The sequence below is a fragment of the Ctenocephalides felis genome, unplaced genomic scaffold, assembly GCF_003426905.1.
Source record: "Ctenocephalides felis isolate EL2017-DRISC unplaced genomic scaffold, ASM342690v1 CF-g0.4_SCAFFOLD_01604, whole genome shotgun sequence".
Classification (NCBI taxonomy): domain Eukaryota; kingdom Metazoa; phylum Arthropoda; class Insecta; order Siphonaptera; family Pulicidae; genus Ctenocephalides; species Ctenocephalides felis.
Genome location: NW_020537758.1, coordinates 15,054,572 through 15,077,919, shown reverse-complemented (window position 1 = coordinate 15,077,919; position 23,348 = coordinate 15,054,572). Strand labels below are relative to the sequence as shown.

The window sequence follows — 23,348 nt, the reverse complement described above, 5'->3', positions numbered from 1 at the left end:
TTATTTAGAAGTGATTTTGTGTATAGCTTGACAAGTTTTTTAAAAAAAAGATATGACTTCAATATATAAATACGAAGCATACTGTTAGGTGCAAAAGTGAGGCGCTGTCTGATTATGTAATATTGCCATTGTGTGCAGAGAAACTTTAGATAAGACAGTTATCAATAGTGTAAAATACCAATTCTTTGCACATTCCCAAAAAATAACTTCAATAAAATATATATATTGAAATAGCAAACGTGTTCATTATACGAAGCTGATCGTAAGGCAAAGTACTTAGATTCTCTGACGACAATAATATAAACACCGCTGCTTTTCCATAGCAAATTTATTTGAGCCATTACTAACGTCTAGATCATTCCAAATACAATTTATGGCATCAATATTTATATAAAAATATCGTATTTTCAATTAAGACACCATATGCTTTGCGTGTCGAAGTCCAGCAGCGAAGACGTTGTCCACTAATTTGGATGTCTAAAGCCATATAACTTCTTAAAACATACGTAAACATTTCTTAATATTAAATTGGATACCTATTTCTTTCATCTTCGTCTTAATTGGAGACCTTTTGTTCTCTAACCGTTTCTTGAAATTTTTGACAAACACGTTTATTATAGGTTTTGATGGATATAGGTAAACGGAATATCAGAAGTATGACATATGTTGGAGGAACCGTTTTGGTAAAGGATAGTTAAGTTTTTTTTAATAAATATTATCGTTTGAAATGCAGAATTGCTTACAAGTTAAAGATATTTTGAGATTTATTTCAAATTCATTGTTACAACACTACAAGGTCATTTTTATTCGAACTCTGTCTTCCAATCTCGTACCGGGTTCAAAACATTTAGGTACGATTCAGAATAATACTTAGTCGTAATAAAAATTCAATAATCATGTTTCCATATTTTTCATAAAAGAATTAATGACTTATCTCAGTTATCTTTGTATTATTTAGTCTTATATATCAGAATCCTCATACAAATAATTCGGGTATCGAAATCACCCCATAATTAAGCCAACACGTTCGGCTTCTAAACACGTTGAAGCAGTACCATAGGCTTCCCTTATGTGTCAGACAAAGAAGGATGGTGCGTCAGTTGTTTAAGGGATGATTGATTTACTACTTTGGAACTATCATAGCCATTGATTGTCTTCGATTGTTTCCAACCCTTGTGTATAATAAAATTATCTAAACTTGTAAGTAATGTTATAAGACATAGAATAAAAAATTCTTACGACAATGTATAAATATATAAATGTATATTTGTAGGGTAGGGCTGGGCACAAAGGTCCAATTTGACTTTGAGCAATTATATTGCAAAAACCAAACCAATCATATCACAACAAATAACATGTATGTAACAAACAACTATCTGACTATGTTTAGTAAAACTACAAGCTGATTCCTCATTGTAAAAATATGCTTTTTTGCTATTTTTCAAAAATTTATCACATTGGTCTTTTTCACCCCATAGACGTCTGATTTTGTTCAAATCAAAGCCCAAATCATGTCACAATTCAAAACTTATTCCAATTGATGAGTTGTGATATATTTAAAATTTTATAGCCTAAAACTTTATTCTGTAATTTTTTTTAAGAAAAAACTAGGGATTTGCTATATATCAAGTATTTTACGAGTGGGGGTAAGACAAAAAGTCATCTCAGTTTCATTCTTCAGTCTTCAGAAACACTCTTTCATACATACATATTTTTTCCAAATTTTACTTAAAGCGGCAGTAGAAAAAATATTAAGTTTCAATAAAAATTCAGTTTTGTGACTTGTTATTACTAAAAGGACTACTCAGGTAAGATCCTCAATTAATAAAATTAATATTGAGAGCTTGACTAATTTTTTGTCAGAATATTTTTCACGAAATTATATCATGTTAAAGATTCATGTGCCATTACAAATTACAATACACCTTTTATTTTTCTATTTAACCCTATTATTGAAATTGTGTTTATAGTTCTCGTCACGGTCTTATTGAGAATCTCATTTGCTAGAGTAATTGTGAAATACTTATTGACTTCTATACAATACAAGTTAAATGATGTAAATTGAAATATAATGGATTAAGAATGCTTTTAGAAAAATGACTATAAATTAGTTATCATAATAAAATATTATTTTAGTGTTGTTTGTTCGGAAATGTATTAAAAAAATTGTTTTTTATTGTATGGCACTACAAATAAATATTTTGTGGTGCGAGAAGACTTTTTCCTGGATCTACATTTATGAATTTATAATGAATTTTAAATTACTTTAATAAAAATTTAGAATGATGTGTTTTCAGGAATTTATTAATCCGCAATAACCTCGTACAATATTATTGAATATATTCAAACAGGTTTTTTTCCATAAAAATGAATGATTTGAAAAATGAAATAATTGATACAAAAATTAATTCTAGATTTATGTATATGCAACTATGTTATATTATTTAAATAAATCTTAAAGATTAATTGATTGGGCCCTTAGACAGTGGTATTTTTCTTTAGTTTAATAAATAATAGAATAAAAATTACTATAAAATTTTATTCCTATTCTTACCTCAAAATCTTTCCGCATCAGCACGTTTTTGTTCGCGAATTTAAAGTCCACATAATCACTTTATTTTACGCGCAATTAAAATAAATAATTTAAATAATCCTTTTTTTTAATATATACACTTACACACACATATTTACAAAACACTGATTTTATTAAAACTGCTGCAAGAAATACATGAATTAGTAAATGTTTAATGGTATGTCCACAATTTTGTTCAGTCATAGGAAAATAAAATTAACTAACAAATTATTCCCTAATTGATGAAAATGATTGATGAAAATGATGTTTTACAATTTTGTATAATCACACACAAAATAGAATTAACTAAGAAATTATTACCTAATTGTTGACTAGTAAATTACTTCTCAAATAAGGTCTTAAATTCGAAGAAAAGTCAAATAACACTCGTTTTAAGAAATTAATATTTATTTTTTAATTTTATTGAAGTCAATTCCAACATGTGAACATACTATTAATAAGCATGCTTAAAATTTTAAAACACTCACCATTCACCAACACACACTTTCTTCTAAAATATCCAGTTTTTTCACTTGTACTCTGCAATAACAAAAATTGATTGAAATTCTAATTTTAATAATGTTTATTATGAAAGATAAAATTTAAAACAAATGACAAAAAAGGAAAATATTGCACATTAATAAATTTATTAACTTAACAAATTAATTAACTAATAAATAAATTATTTGAATAAATAAACGCACCTCCTACTGGTTGAAACATGCCTACACATGGTCAATAAACTTTGAACTTTATAAATAAACACTAATTTTACAAACAAACGCTAATTCCGTAAATTAACACTTATACGAACACTAAACACTAATAAATCTACAAAAATTACAAAACTAGCACTAAAAATTTAATCAAAAATTCGCACTCCGATTATTATTATTCACGATTTATAGTCATGACACGACGACGCTAATTGGAGAAACATCTGAAAAAATAATATTATATATTAAAAAAATGTGTTAAGTTTTAGCAATATATTAAATTTGTTAAAGATTTATAATTATTGCTACTTACACATGTCTCAATCCAATTTCTGTACGAAGTTTCAATTGTATCAGTTTGATCTGCGAATAACCAATAAAGAAAAAGTAAATAAAAAATTAATTAAGATAATATGATAATAATATTAAGTAAAATTGAAATACTAAACTTTAAAATGTAGATAATACTAATTACCTACAAATAAACAAGTCCGCTTTATAAATAAAAATTATTAACCCAATGCACTTCTGTCCACCGGTTACGTAATTCAACATATATTATAATAATAATGAAAATAAATAAGAAATTCAAATTCAAGATATTACTTAAGTTAATCCCTGCATACGATACAACTCTGGTTCAAACATATGCATAGTTTGGAAGAAATATAAAAAACAATCTTTATTTTTTTTTAACAAAATACATAAATATTGCAAAGGTTCTTAGGCCAATATCTAATTATATTAATTAAAATTAAAATTTTAGTTAGATATGCTTGAATTCTATCTTCAAAACTGGTCGTCCCATGTTCATATCCAAAAAAATTGACCAAAAGTTTGAAAAAATCAAAATTAATAGCAGTAACTATTATTGATAATAATATAATTAACCGTTATTTAATAATCAAGGAAGGTTGATAAGAAAAGCGCCACTGGATTTAAGCCATCAACTCTCCTGATAAAAAATGGAAATAACTTAATCATTATTTATAAGAAATTATTTAATAATAGTTAAAATTGTATAATTATCAATAAAATATCAATAAATATAAAACTACTAAGTTGTTTTTTCAACATGCCCTTGTAGTGTACAATGTTCCTTTTTAGGACGACTATTGTAAATTCCTCAAATTTATTGAATGTCCTTTACTGGACAGTTGTAAATGAAAGAGATAATAAAAAAAAATTAATTAATGCATAATGATTATATCATCAAGTGGTTAATAATTATCACTCACGAGGTATGTGGTACAATAAATTGTGCATTCACCACATAATTTGTTTATAAATTATAAAAAAAATCATTTAAAGAATTCAAATATTTATTTGCATATAAAATAAATCATGACATCAAATTAATTAACTCACAGCCGAAATAACATCCGAGGTGTTGTTCTTTCAGCAGTTGTATGAGGATAAACTGGTCGCTCTCAAACTTGGTATAAAAATATACCAACATAGACTATTTAAATGTTACATCATTAATAGGATATCATGTATTGAGTCGTAGTTCATAAATAAAACGTTTTGACACTTTTCAAAGAGTTTTTGAGAGGGAAATTTAAAATACAACAGGTGTAAGCAAACTTGTCGAATTTTATAACTTCCAACAAAAGATAAGACATTTTTTCTACAAAGCTGATGAATTTTGCACAATTATGTTGGTTTACTTGCAAAAATCCATTGCTTCAATTTCTGTTATCGTTTCTGTAAATTCTAAAATTTATTTTAGCGTTATGCAATTTTTAGGCAAATCCAGCAGTCTGTCTTGTGGCACAGTACCATACACGACTAGTTTTGTTTTACCATTATCATTTACCCATATATTTCTCAGTCGAATTTTGATCTTATCTTTGTCATGTGCAATTAATATCAATCAACCTAATAATGATCGTTTATTATATATAGAACATTATTCGGCTATATATTCCGATGCACTCAATTACGCATAAATTATATCCGATGTGATATAGAGCACAGCTCGTTATTCAATATGATCATTTAGTTTTTCAATTTTAAAACTGTGCAATTAATTTATGACTCTGTTACAAATTATAAAAGTGCAATGTGTTATTTTTGTCTATATATGAATACTGTTTACAGGCTGTTTTGTTGCTTTTCGTTCTGGCCAAAGGCTTAATTAGGGGTGGGAATGGGATAGCAATTGGATTAGAAGGAGAGCTGGGGTAAAAAAATAATATAAAAATAATTAAGAAAAAAAACATTTAAAATATGTATATGTTTATTCAGTAATTTGACAATTTTATTTATGTTAAATTAATTATTACTTGTACATATGGTTGATTTATATTTTTATAATATTTTGATTTTTTTAGATTTTGCTTCTACAATATAATAATGCCGTCATGATTATTTCTGAATCACTATTTTCAAATGTAAAACAAAATATTATTGCATAAATAACAATTATTTCCTCTATTGAAATTAAACCCAAATGAAAATTTAAATTTCCTAAATGCATGTTAATGAAGTTACCATCGAATTTTGATCAACCTTGTTTCATTTCTCATTCAAATTAGATAAATTATTTCGTGAAGATAAGCTATTGCAAAAAAAAAATCTGCTTTAATTTATAGACGTAAGACGTTCTAATAATATCCAATTCTGTAAAAAAAATTTACGTATAATATTAATGAATGTTCCAAGAAATCTAATAAATAAACTCATGAATAGATTATCAATTCACGATTAAAATTTTGCGTTATTACTACTACACTGCGTTAAATTATTTAGGCAATTATATTGTAAGTCTTTATTTAGACAATTATATTTATTGTCCCAAATGTAACAATTGTTAACTGTATATTTTTTTAATCTGATTATAGCACTGAAAACAAGATCATGATATTATTTCCAAGTTTTATATTCAAATATGTATATAATTTAGAAAAATAATAAAAAATACTTTGATTTTATTACTCTAAAAGAACAAACTACGATGCTGACTGTTTGAATTATTTTACTTAATAATTTAGTAGAATATTAGAAGATTTTCTACTTTATATAATCAATCATATTTGTTGTCTTTTAATTGTGAGACCTGTACATTTTTTATCCAATTACAATATTAATTGTAATAATTTTAAATTTTTTTTGTATAATTATTATGATTTCGATTTTGTATCAATTGTGTCAATATATAGCTGCATGAAGATAAAACAAAGTGTTAATAATATTAGTAATTTTGAATAATTTTAAAATAAACGCTGTACGCATGCATATTGAGCTCTGTTTAGGTTTCAAAACTTTATTTAATTTTTATAATATTAGACCATTTTGCATAGGCCTATAATATTTTAAGGTGTTTGGTTTGATTATTAACTATATCACCGTGCGAAGTATCATCAAAATCCCAGAAAAGTAAACCTGGAGGTTCTCCTTGTCAGACCATTCTATTAGTTGTATTTCAACTTTTATACATTAAGGTGAACTGCAATTTTCTATTATTTCGTTATGAGGAAAATTAGAATATTTAGAATTGAAGAATGATATTAGATTTTGTATGAAAAATATTACACCAAATGAATTATTTTCCTAATTATTACCAGAATTAACTAATTTTCGGCCAGCTCCGCCGCCAATTGCTAATATACTGATATATGGGCCGCGTAATATAGCGGCACCGCAAAAATGCGCTCTCTAATTGGTGTTTTTAAATCGAGTATTGCGGAATTATGGATATTACCCGATGTACGAGCTTATATTATGTATATCGCTAAATAGAATTTCGATTGTCTGTATAATGATAATTATAAACTAATAATTCAATTGGCGTCGGTAATGTGTTTTTAATTTTTATTCGCGTTCAACATATGTACAGCTTTATGTGGCCATATCGATATACGAGTATAGGCGAATATGTTCCAGTGTTTAATTTTTAATCGGAATATTTAAAATGCGATGCATGTTTTTAAAGGTGTATTTTTGCATTGTTTACATTCATAATTAGCTTTAATTTATGAGCGATCTGTTATTCTTTGGATAATTAAATATTTTATATTATGCTGATAGCCATTGACTAATTAATGTATTGGATTTTATAAAAGGTAATTATTGTTAGCGGTTGAAAAATTGTTTATGAGCGCGTTAATTGGAATAAACAACTTCTGATTATTTTTTACCGTTTATTATGGTAATTATTTTATAGGAATTAATTAATTTAATTAGGAATTTTAAATGCAAGTAATTGAAGAAATCAGGAATCTTAGACACCTCTGTTGGATTTCTTCAATTTCTTAAACATCTAATTGTTTCAGTTATTACACTATTCACCATAATTTTATATTACATTTTCTATAATAATTTCTTCTTGAAATACCATAACTTATAAAACTATTTTTGAAGCTTTTTATATAATTTTGAGAACTTCTTATTTTTGTAACTAATTTGTCAAATCGACTAATCTAATATCGCAAAATTTAAATGATTTATTCCAAATAGTTAAATCTAAAATCTAATTTTTTGTTACAACTGTTATACTCGTATAACAAATATATAATTAAAAATTTAAAAATATTAATAGGTTATTAATTAAAATAATTAAAAATTGTGAAAAAGAATAATAGTGAAAAAAATTGCATCAAATAATAAATAACTAAATAGTTCATAATGTACAAAGTAGTATGAAAATTGAATTTCGAATTTAGGAATTAAATTAGCATAGTAATTCTATTTAAAATCTTTTTGTTTCCATTAGTCAGTCTAACTATGAATCTTGAATCATTCAGTACATATATTTGTTTCTTTTACATTTATTGCACTATGAATTACATTATGTAATATTGTTTTAGTCGGTTATTAATATTTTTATCATTGTTTATTTTAATATTTATACCATACAATTCATAGATTTTAATTAACTAAGCAATTACAAATATGTATATATTACTTGTACAAAATTTTATTCAATATTATGGGATATCATAAATATGAATTAGTATTTCTAAATAAACATATGTTTCATCGACGTAGTAATCGTTTTCAGATTTAAAATTAATATTAATAAAATTAGCAAATTAGTTATATTAATCAAATTAAAAATAATAAATATTTAGCGAATTAGTTATATTAATCAAATTAAAAATAATAAATATAATTTTAACTTTAACTAGATTAAAAACTCGTTTAGCTGGAAAACGTATTTATATAAAATACACAAAATTTGCATTACAAGAAATAAATTATTATAATTTTGAAAAAAATCTTGTTATTTTAAGTTTTTTCACAATTTAAAAATACTTCTTTTATCTTTTAATTGTACATGTTCTGATCTTTATTTTATAAAAAACTAGTAAACCCGACGAACTCCGTTTCGCCACCAGATGGTTTCGTGAGAAAGATGAAGAAATTTTTTGTTTGTTTTATATTTGAAAAATAAATTGATTTTATTATACAACAGTAATGAATTTATTTCGATTACAAAAATTGTTTTTGAGTTGAACTTCTCTAAGTAAATGAAAGTGAATCCGCCAATTATCCGTTTCATTGAAGTGCTCTTTGGTGAACCACATTTTTTGTTTTTTGGGTCTGACGTTAACACAAACAAAGCGGATGGTTTTCCAACTCGTGAACAGGCAACGTATAACTGCCCATGTGAAAAACAATGATTTTCTAAATAATCTATTTGAAATTTATCCCGCAAACACTAAGCGATTGGCCTTGCGACATGTTATTGCGAACGCAAGGCGAACTGGATATTGCAATCGTTTGAAGTCAAACGGAAGACCAGTCAGAATCATTGGTATGTCACCAAATCGCCAGCACTTTTTGATTGAATGGTGAAATTCAGTGCGTGTACATCATTATTCTTTGCGGCAAGAATTGCTCGTCGACTTAACCAAGCATAATTCTGATAATTCTCACTAATGCAATTACTCGAATTTTAAATTACGGTGCGTGAAGTTCCAGCAGCTTGCATTTAGGCACGATGCCATGCACCACTAATTTTCTCAGCTATAAACCTTGCGGAGCCCGAGACCTTTCTAACGAATGCAAAATTGTCGAAATCGGTTCGTGCGTTCTGGAGTTATTTCGTCAGGAAGGAAAACCCGACTTATTTTTATATATATAGAAGATTACCTTCTTCTTATTGACCAGAATCACATATCGTTTGGTATGAAAAGCTGAGAGTAATTTCCATCTATTTGTGCACAACACATTACTCAATGACTGAGTTATTTTTGTTTTTGGCCAAAGAGTTGATTTTTTCTCATTTTCTGAATCGCAGGAAAATTCGATGACATCGAACACCTGTTGCCCGTGTGTTTATACCCTCGGCCGCGCGATGTAACTTGTTATTTTTATTTTATTTTTTGCCTATATATGGATAAAAGTCTAGACAGAGAGCTGGGAGATCGATAAAACGTTATTTATATACAGAGCAAAATGTAACAATTTATTTGCAATACAGATAGAAAATTTTACAACGCTTTAATAATGGATATCTATATTTATAATCCTAATATTCAAATATTAATTTTGTTCAGATTTCATTCGAACGTTATATGTTCCTAATAACAACCATACTTAACATATCGAAATCCATATTTTTCAATGATTAAAATCCACATTTTTTCTTTTTATACTACTATCACCATACGCAGTTCTTACCTGAGAAAAACTTGAGCTGGGTGTGAACTTTCGAGATGTAAACTTGATTTTTTTTGATAGAACGGTTTTCCATAGACCTATAATATTTTACCACAGTCTATTTGGGCATAAAATTTATCATTAAGTCAAGCTTGATCAAAATCCAAGACAGTCTACGCGCGGGTTATTTTTGCTAGATTTATTTTTCAGTACTTTAATTAACAATTGATTTAATGTAGATACCTTGTAGGTACCTTGTTGACAAGGGTAGTCTTGTGTAGATAGATGATAAAGTATTGGGGGGCGTCCATTAATTATGTGGAGTTTTTAGGGGCAGAGGGGTTGACAAAAATTGCGAAATACTACATGGGGGAGGAGGGATATAGTAAGATATGACTTGTGTTTATTTTTACTTGATTTTTTTTAAAACTCCAAACATTTTCAAAAAAAACTAAAAATATACGTGATGTTTGTAGGGGAGGGGGTAATTTTGAATATCACCAGGTATCACCAAGTGGGAGAGGGGGTCCAAAAATCCTCAAACAATCGATCACGTGATTAATAGACGCCTCCTAAATTGAAAGAATTGCCGTAGCTCTAAAGATGTGTTGTTCGTGCACTTTTCTAAAATTTACCAATAATAACTAAAAAAAAATATCTTACTACCAACTCTTAGTTTACCTCTGGTTGTGTATTTTTCGATCGAGCGTCAGCAGCGGCACTCTGAAACGATTTTTAAATATTAAATCTTTATTAAAACTGGATTTCGCTAATTGCCGCGCGCGGTTAATTTACTGTTTGATTTTTATTGCGAACGGTCAAACTTAAAAACGAATAAATTGAAATGTTTTATATTTTAAAATCAACTCACATCGCGTTGTAACTCATTTGAAAATATATGACGTATTAATTGGTTATAAATGAAAGTATATATAAATATTATGTTAACTGTTCGGTAAATAGTCTATTTAATTGTATTCCGCCGGATTTTTTATTTGAATTTATTTGCATTTTTTCATTCGCGAGAGATGAAATATTAATTTTAACACGTTGGAATAATGCAGGTGGAAACGTTTGCTTTTTTGTATTTACTGCTTTTATTTTAGTTTTACATATGAGCAATTAAATCACAATATTGTATTATGCAATTGGCAAATATTTGCACGTTTCTTCTATGTTAATATTCCGCATTTTTGAATAGATACATCCCTATAATAAAATTTTACAATTTTTATTATATTCCGATGGGCATTATAAATATGATTCAGTGCATATTGTTTATAAAAAAAATTGATTACATTTCTTTACATGTAGTTCTAAATATTTTGAGTTCTGGATATGAAATTTCAATGGCCTTTAATGAAAAAATATTGGTTATTTTATATTTCACCTGTAATAACTATTAACTGCTAAAATATGATCATTAATTTGATGATATTACCAAAGTTATTATAAAAATATTTAATAATTTTAATTATCAGTGTATCTAATACTAATATCATTTAAATAGATATATTCCAGGTTAACTGCGATAAAATTTCACCATTTTTATTATATTCAGATTCGGGGCATTACAAATATGATTCAGTAAACATTGTTTATAAAAAATTAGATTACTTTTACTTGCATGTAGCTCTAAATATTTTGAGTTCTAGATATGAAATCTCAATGCCTTTTAATGAAAAAATATTAATTATTTTATATTTCACCTGTAATAACAATTAATTGCTAAAATATATCATATTTTTCTATGATCATTAATTTGATGATTTTACCAAAGTAATTATAAAAATATTTAATAAGTTTAATTATCATGGTATCTAATAGTAATGTCATTTAAATGGATACATTCCAGGTTAACTGCGATAAAATTTCATCATTTTTATTATATTCAGATTCAGGGCATTAAAAAAATGATTCAATTTAAATAGTTAATAAAAAAATTGATTAATTTTCTTTCTACATAGTTCCAAACTTTTTGAGTTCTGGATATAAAATTTCACAGCCCTCTAATAAAAAATATTTTTTATTTTATATTTCACCTGTAATAACAATTAACTGCGAAAAATATCATATTTTTTATGTTCATTAATTTGATGATTTCACCAAAATGATTATATTTACTATATTTAATAATTTTATTTATCAGTGTATATCATTTAAAATATTTAATTTCAAACAAAATATTTTTAGTATAAAATCAATGTGTTAATATTAGAAAAGCTGTATTGTAGCACCGTAAATCTTCATAAATTTTCAACAGGTATTAAAATTTTGCTGCCCTGCGTATATTTAAATATTTCTTGCAAAATTTAAACTTAATAAAAAATTTGATAACACATGTATGTTTAACAATTGTACTGAAGTAACTGCGTTTCTAATAATAGTAATCTTTACAACAACAGATATTTCCAAATCTTTTTACCTAATAAATTAAAATAATACTCATTAATTATTTTAGTATACCTCAATTAGAGCAACAATTAATTCCTCTATTTAATAAACTCTTATCTCAATACAAAAATGACCCAAATTTGGAGGATGTATAACCGAAATACCTTCGTTACATTATTCATGGTTTCGACATTGATAGCTCTTCTAAATATTCCTAATATCTGAAACAATAATATTGATCTGGGTTGACATTTTCTGATTAAATAGGCACAAGTATTTTCTTGGTCACATTTGGTGACAATAAGACTGCTTGACCACAGGGTAAAGTAGCTTTTAACATGGGGGTTGTGTAAAGAGGGTTGGGTGACATTATTTTGGTAAGAATTCAGATGATATTTGGACAAAGAGTTATAATTTACTTGTAAAATCAGTTTAAAACAATTGGTTATGGATATACTAAATAGCAATAAAGTGAGAATTTATATGATATTTAGACAAAAATTAGTTTAAAACAATTAGTTATGAATATATTGAATAGCATATCGATTTTGGAACCCATACAGAGAGCATAGTATTTTTTGGCTTTTGTTTGACTGTGAGTAATCAAATTTTGAGTAATTTCAGTTAATATAAATATTTTTATTACTGAATATAATTTGCTCTTGCTAATATTATCTTGTCAAATAATTTCCTTAGATACTTGCCTTGTTCTGATTACTTCACTATTCTTGATTATATTCTTGATTAGTAAGAAATAAACTAATCTTGTTTAATATTTTTTCCTATCGATAGTAATTTTAATGGTATAACCACATTGACAAGTAAACCTAATTATCTGACTATTTTCTGTAGAAAAACAGTTACTTTATCTTAGAATAGGCGACATGATACTCCTCTTTATCTCAATTCAATTAAATGGCATCTGGTATTGTTTGTACTTGACCAGACCTCCTATAACGCCCCCAAAAGATAGTTTGTATGCAAAAAGCATCACATTACAAGATATTGTATGTGATATCTCTCAAAAATTCAAGACAAATACCATAGGACATCAATTTATTATGATATTGAATCAATGCTAAAATTTTGCAGTTGCCTACATTTTTTATCAGTAGTTTTTAATTAATATTTAGAATTGAGCAATTTATTTCTAATTTCATTCAAATACAATTTTTTACAAGCCAGATATTTACAAGATAGTTAGATAGACAACCAATTATTTACAAGCATAGTTAATATTGTATTACTGATTAAGATACTTTCTAGAAAAAAGTGTTTTACTGTTAGAAGACATCTGTTTCCATTTACCTCCAATGCAATTTATAATCAGCATATCAATAGCAAATTAAATAAATAATATTTAAAATTTTACATTATCTGTGCTAATCTGTCAATACCAGAATTCCACATTCAAATGCCAATCGATTCTGTTGACCTGTGAAATAATTGTAAAATAATTTTTCTCAATTGTATATCATTTTTCATGAAATCGAAATGAAAATATTTAATTTTGCATTGCGTTTCACTTTCGCGTATATAATTTAAATGATCTGCCATAATGGGGGCATTGAAATCGGTAAAAAGCAAAAAAAGCGAAAGCTAATTTTATTTTAAAATATTCATAACTGAATTTAATTAATGCTGCCGTCGGAAATTGATCGTAATTTAATAAATACAACATTGTTTCAATTATCGCAATGGCAAATGATAATCGTGCGAGATTTATTAATTGTTCTGAATCGTACATTATTTTGTAGAAATATGGACTCAATTTAATTTTAAATGAGTAACCAAAAATACGCTTGTTAATCTTAGACTATTTTGAAAGAAGTAATCGTTGTGTTATTATAATTTTAATTTTACAACATCAATCACATATTTTTGTTTGTATATATAAATACGCCACGAATCTTAATTCAAGCATACTGTTTTTTTAATGGATTGATAGATTGAATTTTGAAGGACCAATTGGATGTAAAATACTTTGATTATAGCTTTATGTATTTATTTTATAATGATTACAAATTATAATTGTATTTACGATAATTTCAATGTGTTTTTATTATCGTATTGATTGATTTTTATATGATGATTTTGGATTGATTGCTTTTGTTTTTATCAATATAATCGCACGCTTTGATTTGGCGTGAACATACTTCCAGCCTTGAAATATATATTTCGAAATAATTGGTATTTTTCAAAAATGTGAACTCTAATATTAGTATGCGTCTGTAGTTTTTTCGTAAAATGTTATCAATGCATGGAACAGTGGCTTGTTCACAATTTTTTTATTGGTTCAAGTCAACTAAACATACACTTATCTACAAGTTCCTTAAGACCACATGCCATTTATACCTAGTAAAAAATATTTCTATACAATCCTGTACCCTCTCTGACCATTTCCAATTGACCACCAATCTATTGCACCATTTGCGAGAGAATGTTAAGTTAATCGTGCATTTAAACTTAAATTTAAATTGCTATTCCTTAAATGCCAGTTAGTCCAGCTTGGATTGACCATAGGTGACGATTTATGTTTTAGTTTCGACCACAATGTTTCAATACGGTCAAGTCCCTCACGAAATAAATTACGAAGCAATTGCCATCGTATGGAAATTTATGCTATCATTTTGGAATAGTGTCACATGCGACCAAACAATACTAGTATACTTTTAGTTTTAGATTACATACAAATACGCATGATTATGGAGCAATTTCAATCCCAGATACGAAAAATGGAATGATATTTTAATTAAAATTAAGTTTGATTATAAATATATACAATTGCCCATACTAGCAATACTAATATTACAAAAATTACCGATTTTAAATGTAGCTGGTAAAGGTTCAGTAACTGGTAAACTGGGAATTCTGGAAGAAAGAATGAAACAACTTTTTTATTTTTTTATGAATTTTTTTAATTGCTTATTCAAAACTTAACAATTCAATAGTATATTACTATATGTTATTTATACAAAACAATAAAATATTTTCAATTATTTAACCCACATGATTTATTAAATAAAATCATATAATATTAAGGAGACAACATAAGATCATCAAATTTTTCTTCATATTATATTTTATAGTATCACTTTAGTTTCAACAAGTAAGGTTGGTTTTAAGACCAACAAATTGTTCGTTTTTGAATAATAGATTAGAACATTATTTAACACCTTTTGAATCTTCACATTCTTTCATTCTGTGTATTTATTAATTTTAGATTAAGCGGTTCTATCCTTATTATTATTTATTTTTATTTAATTTCAGATAAGCGGTTCTATCCTTATTATTATATTGTCCTCATATTTTTCTTATTATTGTGCAAGTTATCGATTTAATAAAATACTTTACATACATGTAATAAACTCAATAAATATATATTCTCATATTGGGAATGTGTATTCTTCATATACATAGAAATAATATTATATTATAGTTTTGTTATTATAAAAAAACTCTGTACATGACAACCTAAATCAATCATTTTGTATAACTCACATTTTTAATATTTTAAAGAATGAAAAATTGATAATAATAGCACAATATTGTTATGAAATGCATCATTCTATTTTCACAACATGCATTTATCTTCCATAGATAAAATTCGATGGGTCCCACGTCACACCTAAAAAAAATAAAAAAAAATTGTGACTGATTTAATTTTGCGAAATTTTCTTTATGTACATTAGTACAATTTCGTGAAAATCAAATATTGATTTTATAAATCTAGCTGCTTTTATGTAAGTTTTAATATACTTACATTCAATACCTTTGGCATTTACATTATAAACAATTTCAAAATATTAAACAAAATCGAAAAAATTTAGTAAATAATTAAATAATGAAATAGTAGATAAATTAATGATAGCTTTATTTTTGCATCTAAAATGTCCCAGATTTAATTCCCCATCTCGGATAGGATGATATCAATAATGATAACAATTTTCTGATGAATCAACCAATGTGAAATCATCAATTATTTTACTTAAAAATACAAATCCATAGAAATATAGAAAAAATAGTCTTTCGAGTCATTTCTACAACGTATCAAAAATAAAACTACAATTAAAAATAATATTGCTAAATTAAAAAGAAAAACCATTAGGTTTGCGAATATGACTTATTCGTAACAGCTTAGAGAGTAACTAGTAGGCACTGTTTTTTTATTATACATACTTATAATAAATTTAAAAAAAATCTTGTGCCTAAGTGACAATTTATTTAATAATATTTTTCACTTTAAAATCCCACATTAGTCTCTCGAATTGAAATATTATCCGAAGTATTATCATAAATCGTCTCAAATGACTTGTTATCCTGGCTGACGTTAAAAGCAGTATTAAACTATCAAGCTGTTACACTTGTCGCCTATTAAACGATAAGCTGGAGATATCGCACTTATCCTATATAGACACATAACACATGTGAACAGATAAATTTCACACTTGTAATAGATAATAATGTAAGTGGAGCAGGCGTTTCGTGGAACACAATACGTACAAATTACACGACAAATATGGTCATCTGGTATTTTATGATGAACAGCTATTATTATCTCTAATTTATGGGTTCATTAAATTTAAAGTATAATTATGTGTAAGTGGCATTTCGTCCTAAAACAAGTGGCATACTTGACTTGCAATAGACTTAATCAATGAGGTTGAGATTTAGGGGCTTCATAATTTTTTTTGTTTATTCGAAATGTATCAAAACTATATTGTTTGTTTAAATTTATTATTCAAGTTCCTATTTTAATGCAAAGCTCTCAAGAACTTGCACAGTGCAGAAAAGAGCTCGTAGTCATTATTTTCATTTATCTCACTTACAACTTCAAGTCTTTGTCTTTATTTTGAATTCTAAATGTAGGTACTCTTCAAAGTAACTTTCATTTCATAAAGTCCTTAATAAGTTTTATTTCCAACTGACCAGTATAAGCGGGATGAAAAACTTTGAACGACGAAAACTTTGAGTCTACGAAAGAGTTGGTCTTTTAATGAGATTATATCGCGCATTTTTCTCATTTAATGAAGTCGAGTTGTCTTTGGTAGCAATTATTAGGACAAGTCTTTTGGGAGGGCTGTTGTCCCATTTGGAAAAGATGAAAGAATTCTTTATCGGCTTAGAGGAAGAAAGAGACTGATTGTATCTGGTCAGTTGATAATAAATGAAATATACTCTTTGTATTTTATTGATATTGTATAAAAAATACAGTGTTGGATTGTTGTACCGAGCTATCATTTTTGTCCTTGTGCTATTCAATTAATTGGAATAAATTTGTATTATTGGGGTAATTTTTTAACTTCCCGTAGGGCAAGTTATAGTAATCGCAAAATGAAAATTTTTATATATCTTTACATTTCAAAACCTTCTGAACGTTTTGGCATACCTTAGAAAAAAATGGATGTATGTGTGTGTGCGGATACAAATTTTCGTCGACGATTTGAATGATTCAACACCGATCAACCGATTTGAATGATTCAAAAAACATTCGATTCGCATTGATAAGGAGACGTGCTAATTAGATTTTGGCAAAGGCAGGTCTAGCCGTTCCCATGATACTGGGCAAAAAGTGCCAAAAATGGTAACTCAGTTCGTAAGAGAACGGAGCTTCCGATTTGAATAATTCGAAAAGCATTTTACTTGTATTGACAAGATAAAGAATTGATCAAATTTTTATGAAGGCAGGTCTAGCGGTTTTGGAGATCTAACAAAAAAAGTAAAAAAAATGCCATTTGGCGGTCAAAAATGATCATTAGACATATGCTCATCAAATTATCAGATATTTTATAGAGATTTTAACAATAAGTATAAATTTTGTTTGCATTCCTATGGGTTCCGTACCAATGTTTATTTGTTAGACGGCGACGCAGCGCTTACGCACTTTGACATTTCGTCTCAATGCAGTTAAAGCAGTACGATTGCTTTGAAAAAAAGTTCAGAATTTCCAATATATATAAAAATAAGAAAACTTTTTTTTTCTATAAAAATTTTTTTTCAAAAAAAAGTTATTTTTTGTCAAGTTTATAGTTTCTCGAAAATATAATTTTTTTTAAGTAAAATTTTTTCAAAAATGTTAATCGTTTTTAAAAAAATAATAATTTTTGGTACGTGAAATTCCAGCAATTTGCCTTAAGGCACGATGCCATGCGCCCCATCAAACATGCAATACATACAATTCACATTATATGCTCAGTTATAATTATAATTTTTGTAAACCAATGTTTTGATAAATTCTTAGACAACTAGAGAAGATATTGAAAGCAACATACACCCTTTGCTTGTACATACAAAAAGCTGAAAATTTTAAAACTTACTTTTCACCTATGAGCTAATTAGGTTATATATACATACCTTACTATTTTTTTTCTTAAAAATTCATTCCCATTCACACTTTCCCAAAACGTTTTCACTCAATCCGTCCTTTAGCATTTATACAGTTTCATTATCGCCGAGCGAACGCTTGTTTGACTTGGAAGGGGTACACAGATCGCGTACGAAATCGTTCCTCTCATCTTTCTCAGAGAGAAAGAGCTCTCTCACTCGAGGGTGGTTTTCTGAAAGGGTTGAATCGCCCATTTGAAAATGTGGTAGGGGCATTAGGGGGTCGTCTAAGGGGTAAAGCTTTGCGAAAACGCCGCTCGGAGTTGCGAGGGAGCCACCTCCTGGACACACAATTTGAGATAGAGGAAAAATAAGAAAAATGTAGATAAAACGATGTGAGAGTTGATTTTTAAGCTGTAGAAGTTGTTTGAATGCCCCATTGTTTCTTCTGTACTATTTTTTTATTATTTTTTTAAATTTTGAATATTTAAGTTTATATGCGTAAATATATACTCAACTGAAATAACATTTTGTAAAAGAGGGTGGGTAGTATATTTATCTATAATGAAATCTGGAAAGTTTTCACAAGATTTTGTTTCTGATGCTGAAAAAAAAATTTGGTACTAAAAATAAAGCTTTTCTTAGTTTATGACCAAAATTGTCAACTATTTTACAAATAAGTTGGTACTTTTTGAATAACTAAGGATATATAATAATAATAAATTTCTAAAATTTATTCGATAATTTCTTGGTTGTGTAAATAAGTTATAAGTGTTAATTTTTAACTTTCCGTAGTGCAAGTTATAGTAATCACAAAAAAATCGAAAATGAAAATTTTTATATATCTTTATGTTTCAAAGGTTTCTGAATATTTTGGCATTTCTTAGAAAAAATGGATGTATGTGTGTGCGTGTGTATGTGTGTGTGCGTATATGTGTGTGTGTTCGGATACAAATTTTCTTCGACGATTTCGGGAACACGGATGAAGCGATTTGAATAAATCATAAAACATTCGATTCGTATTGATAAGGAGACGTACTGATTAGTTTTTGGCGAAAGCAGGTTTAGTCGTTCCGAAGATATGGGGCAAAAAGTACCAAAAACGGTAACTCAGTTTTTAAAAGAACGGAACGTCCGATATGAATAATTCAAAAAACATTTTACTTGTATTAACAAGATAAAGAAGTGGTCAAATTTTTATGTAGCCAGTTCTAGCGGTTTCGGAGATCTTGTGAAAAAAGTAAAAAAATGCCATTTGGCGGTCTAAAATGATCATTAGACATATGCACATCAAATTATCAGATATTTTATTGAGATTTTAACGATAAGTATAAATTTTGTTTGCATTCCTATGGGTTCCGAAACAATGTTTATCCGTTAAACGGCGACGCCGCGCTTACGCGCTTCGATGTTTCTCTTGTCTCTGTGCAGTTAAAGCAGTACGATTGCTTTGAAAAAAATTCAGAATTTCCAAAACATTTTAAAATAAAATTTTTCTTCAAAAAAAGTAAATATTTGTCAAAATTTTATAGTTTCTCAAAAATCTAATTTTTTCAGAGTAATTTTTTTACAAAAATCTTCTTTAAAAAAAATAATTTTTGGTACGGGAAGTTTCAGCAATTTGCCTTAAGGCACGATGCCATGCGCCCCACTAGTATTAATATTAAATTGAACAGTTTACAAATATCATTGTAAATTCTTCACAAAAATATATTAAAAATCGTATCGCGTTTTATCATAAAGTAATTTGTTCAAGTTTTATTTTTGTAATCACTTTTACCATATTTTAATCAACTTCCTAAGAAAGCATTTAAATACTTATATTATTTTATCATTTCTTAAATATTTATTTTTTTAGAAATATAACTAACTTGCTAAATGTATTTTGCAAAATTGTTTACAAAGATAAGGATACTAATGTGTAAAATAGGCAGTAAAATGAAGAAAATAATTTACCAAACACTGTACAATAAAATTGTGTATAAAATATATACAATTATTAGGGATTATCAATATTTATGCATAGAGTCAATGTCATTAGTACCTATTACCACAAATCAGATTTTTTTTGACAAAAAAATGGAGAATTTGTCATAATCTTAAAATGTCCATAATATATGTATTATAAGGGAAAAACAAAATATTTAAAAAAATATTAATAATATTCACTTTTTCAATTCAGTTTTATATTTTCATAGCATAATTCTATCCCATCAAACGAATTAAAACGTGGCGAGTCACACTTAAAATCGTTCCATATACATAAACACAAATAAACGTATAAATGGTTCGATGTTAATATAATAGGTACATATGTATTTTTTCTCTATTTATCTCCACGCTTTATAATACGATATATATAAAAATACTCTGCATTTTTTAACTGCGCATGGTTTTATCGGAAAGTGAAAATGATGTCGATGGTATTTTTATTTTTTATATGTTAATGAAATAATATATATACATTATACATACTACCCCCGTACCGCGGGGGTATTAACGTAACTCACATGTGTTTACATGAATTATAATTGCTCGATTTTTATATGTGAATTATTGCCAACAATGTGGTTATTTCATTTTTGTATTTCCATTCATGAATATTAAAGCAGTCGACGCGGAGTGTAGTATTTCAGTAATTGAATTGTAACGTAATTGGTATTTATATCTTATTAATTTTGGTAGACATAATTGTTTTATGATGACATGAAAAACATGACTGAAAACTCATCAGATGTGTAGGTATATTTGCTATCCTTCAAGTCAATTTTTCTTCGATTTCGTCAATTTGACTGACTTCTTATGATGCTAGAGAAAATTTTTATTATTCCATTGCAATAATTTGACAAGCATACTTTAAATGCAATTCATTTTTAGTACTAATTTCAATAAATCAAGAATTTGTGTTCTTCAAAATATTTACCAAAAAAGATGTGTGTTTGAATGATCCTTTTTACTAGACATTAGGTCTAACGAGATGCTTACCTATCAGGCCAGTACAAGATACTCATTAATTTTGTTCATAATTAGTTTGTTAATTTGTGTTTGTTATAAGATTTTTTTATCTTTTTTAATATTATCTGTACTATCATAATTCCATAAAAATTACCATATTTCAAACCGTTACATCAACTTTAACCCACTGATACAATCTGCAATCTGCAATCGTGTGCAGAGCGCAAACGCCGTTCGGCGTGTGTTGTTTCCGAATAAAAAATAAAAAATAGAAATACTCAACAAAATAAAATATCACCATCAAAAACAAGGATATGAGTATAGTGTAGTATCCACCTCTCACCGACCGCGCTCTGCCATCGAGCGATCACATGTTTATTAGTTTCCAATAAGAATCAAACAAACATTTTTTCGTGTTTAAAAAATAGTATACACGTGGTTTTGTGTATGCATGCGGCCAAACGGTCAGATATAAAACAAGCATTATAAATGAAGGATTTTTATACTTTCGTATTTTGATTATTGTATTGCTTCTTAGGGGGAGCCCATTAATCACGTGAGGTATTTAGGGGGAGGGGGGGTCTGACAAAAAATCACAAAATATCACCTGGGGGAGGGAGGGGTATAGTAAGATATCACGTTTATTTATTTTTTAACTGACTTCTTTATAAAAAATCAAACATTTTCAAAGAAAAATAAAAAAAATTACAGTGCGGTGGGGGAGGGGGGGTAATTTCAAATATTACCATGGATCACCAAGGGGGAGGGGGCATCCAAAAATCCTTAAAAACTCGCTCACGTGATTAATGGACGCCACCTTATCCTTATCGATGACAATCTTTATTTTATTGAGCTTTATAATTGAGGGTTTTTTATACTTTCATATTTTGATGATTGTATAGCTTCTTATTGTTATCGATGATTTTTTTTAATTTATTGAGCATTTTATTTGAAGGTTTTTTTATTCTTATATTTTTATGAATATATAGCTTTTTATTGTTATCGATGATATTTTTATTTTATTGAGCATTATAATTGACATTGTCAGATTTTGATTAAGGTATCGCATCTCATTTTTATCGGTGTTTTTGATGATGATATTTCATCTCATTGTTGCTGTAAAATAAAATCTATACATTTCCCAAAATAACTCATACAAAATTTGAGATTTGATTCAAATATATGTAAGTTTTTACTAATGCTTTATATATCAAATTATTGCTTTATGAGTGATTTTAAGGAAACAGTGTATTCTAGGTAAAATGCTCCAATCGGTATGCATACCTGCTTTACTATAAAGTAACTGATATTAACTATGTTGTATGATTTGCGTGATCTACGAAAAATATGCAAAAATTCATTTTTTTAATACTTTATATTTTTTCAATTTTTTTATTTTTGAAAAAAAAAACGTCTTTAGGTTTACTCTCCTTTCGTGCGTTATATGCTCAAATTGGATTATGCTACTTCACCATAAAGTACCAGATATTAACTGTGTTTTTATTTTTGTGATCTACAAAAAATATACAAAAATTCATTTTTTATTTATTTTATACCTTTTCGATTTTTTATTTTTGTAAAAAAAAGTCTTCAGGTTTACTTTCAAGTCGTGCGTTATATGCTCAATTTGTATTTTGCTGTGTTTTATAATTTTTGTGATCTACGAAAAATATGCAAAAATTCATTTTTTATTTATTTTATATTTTTTCGATTTTTTTTATTTTTCAAAAAAAGACGTCCTCTTAGACCATTAACTCTCGAGTCGTGCGTCTAAACAG

General features: G+C 27.3%; 1 protein-coding gene across 1 annotated transcript in view; it reads left to right on the top strand.

Moving 5' to 3' along the window:
* Positions 1 to 5,378: 5,378 nt before the first annotated feature.
* The window catches only part of LOC113372637 (homeobox protein prospero-like), a 171,525-nt gene continuing 153,555 nt past the window's right edge, over positions 5,379 to 23,348 (top strand). Inside the window, exon 1 of the mRNA XM_026612995.1 lies at positions 5,379 to 5,474. The gene's annotated coding sequence lies outside the window, so the exon portion shown is untranslated. The remainder of the gene's footprint in view (positions 5,475 to 23,348) is intronic.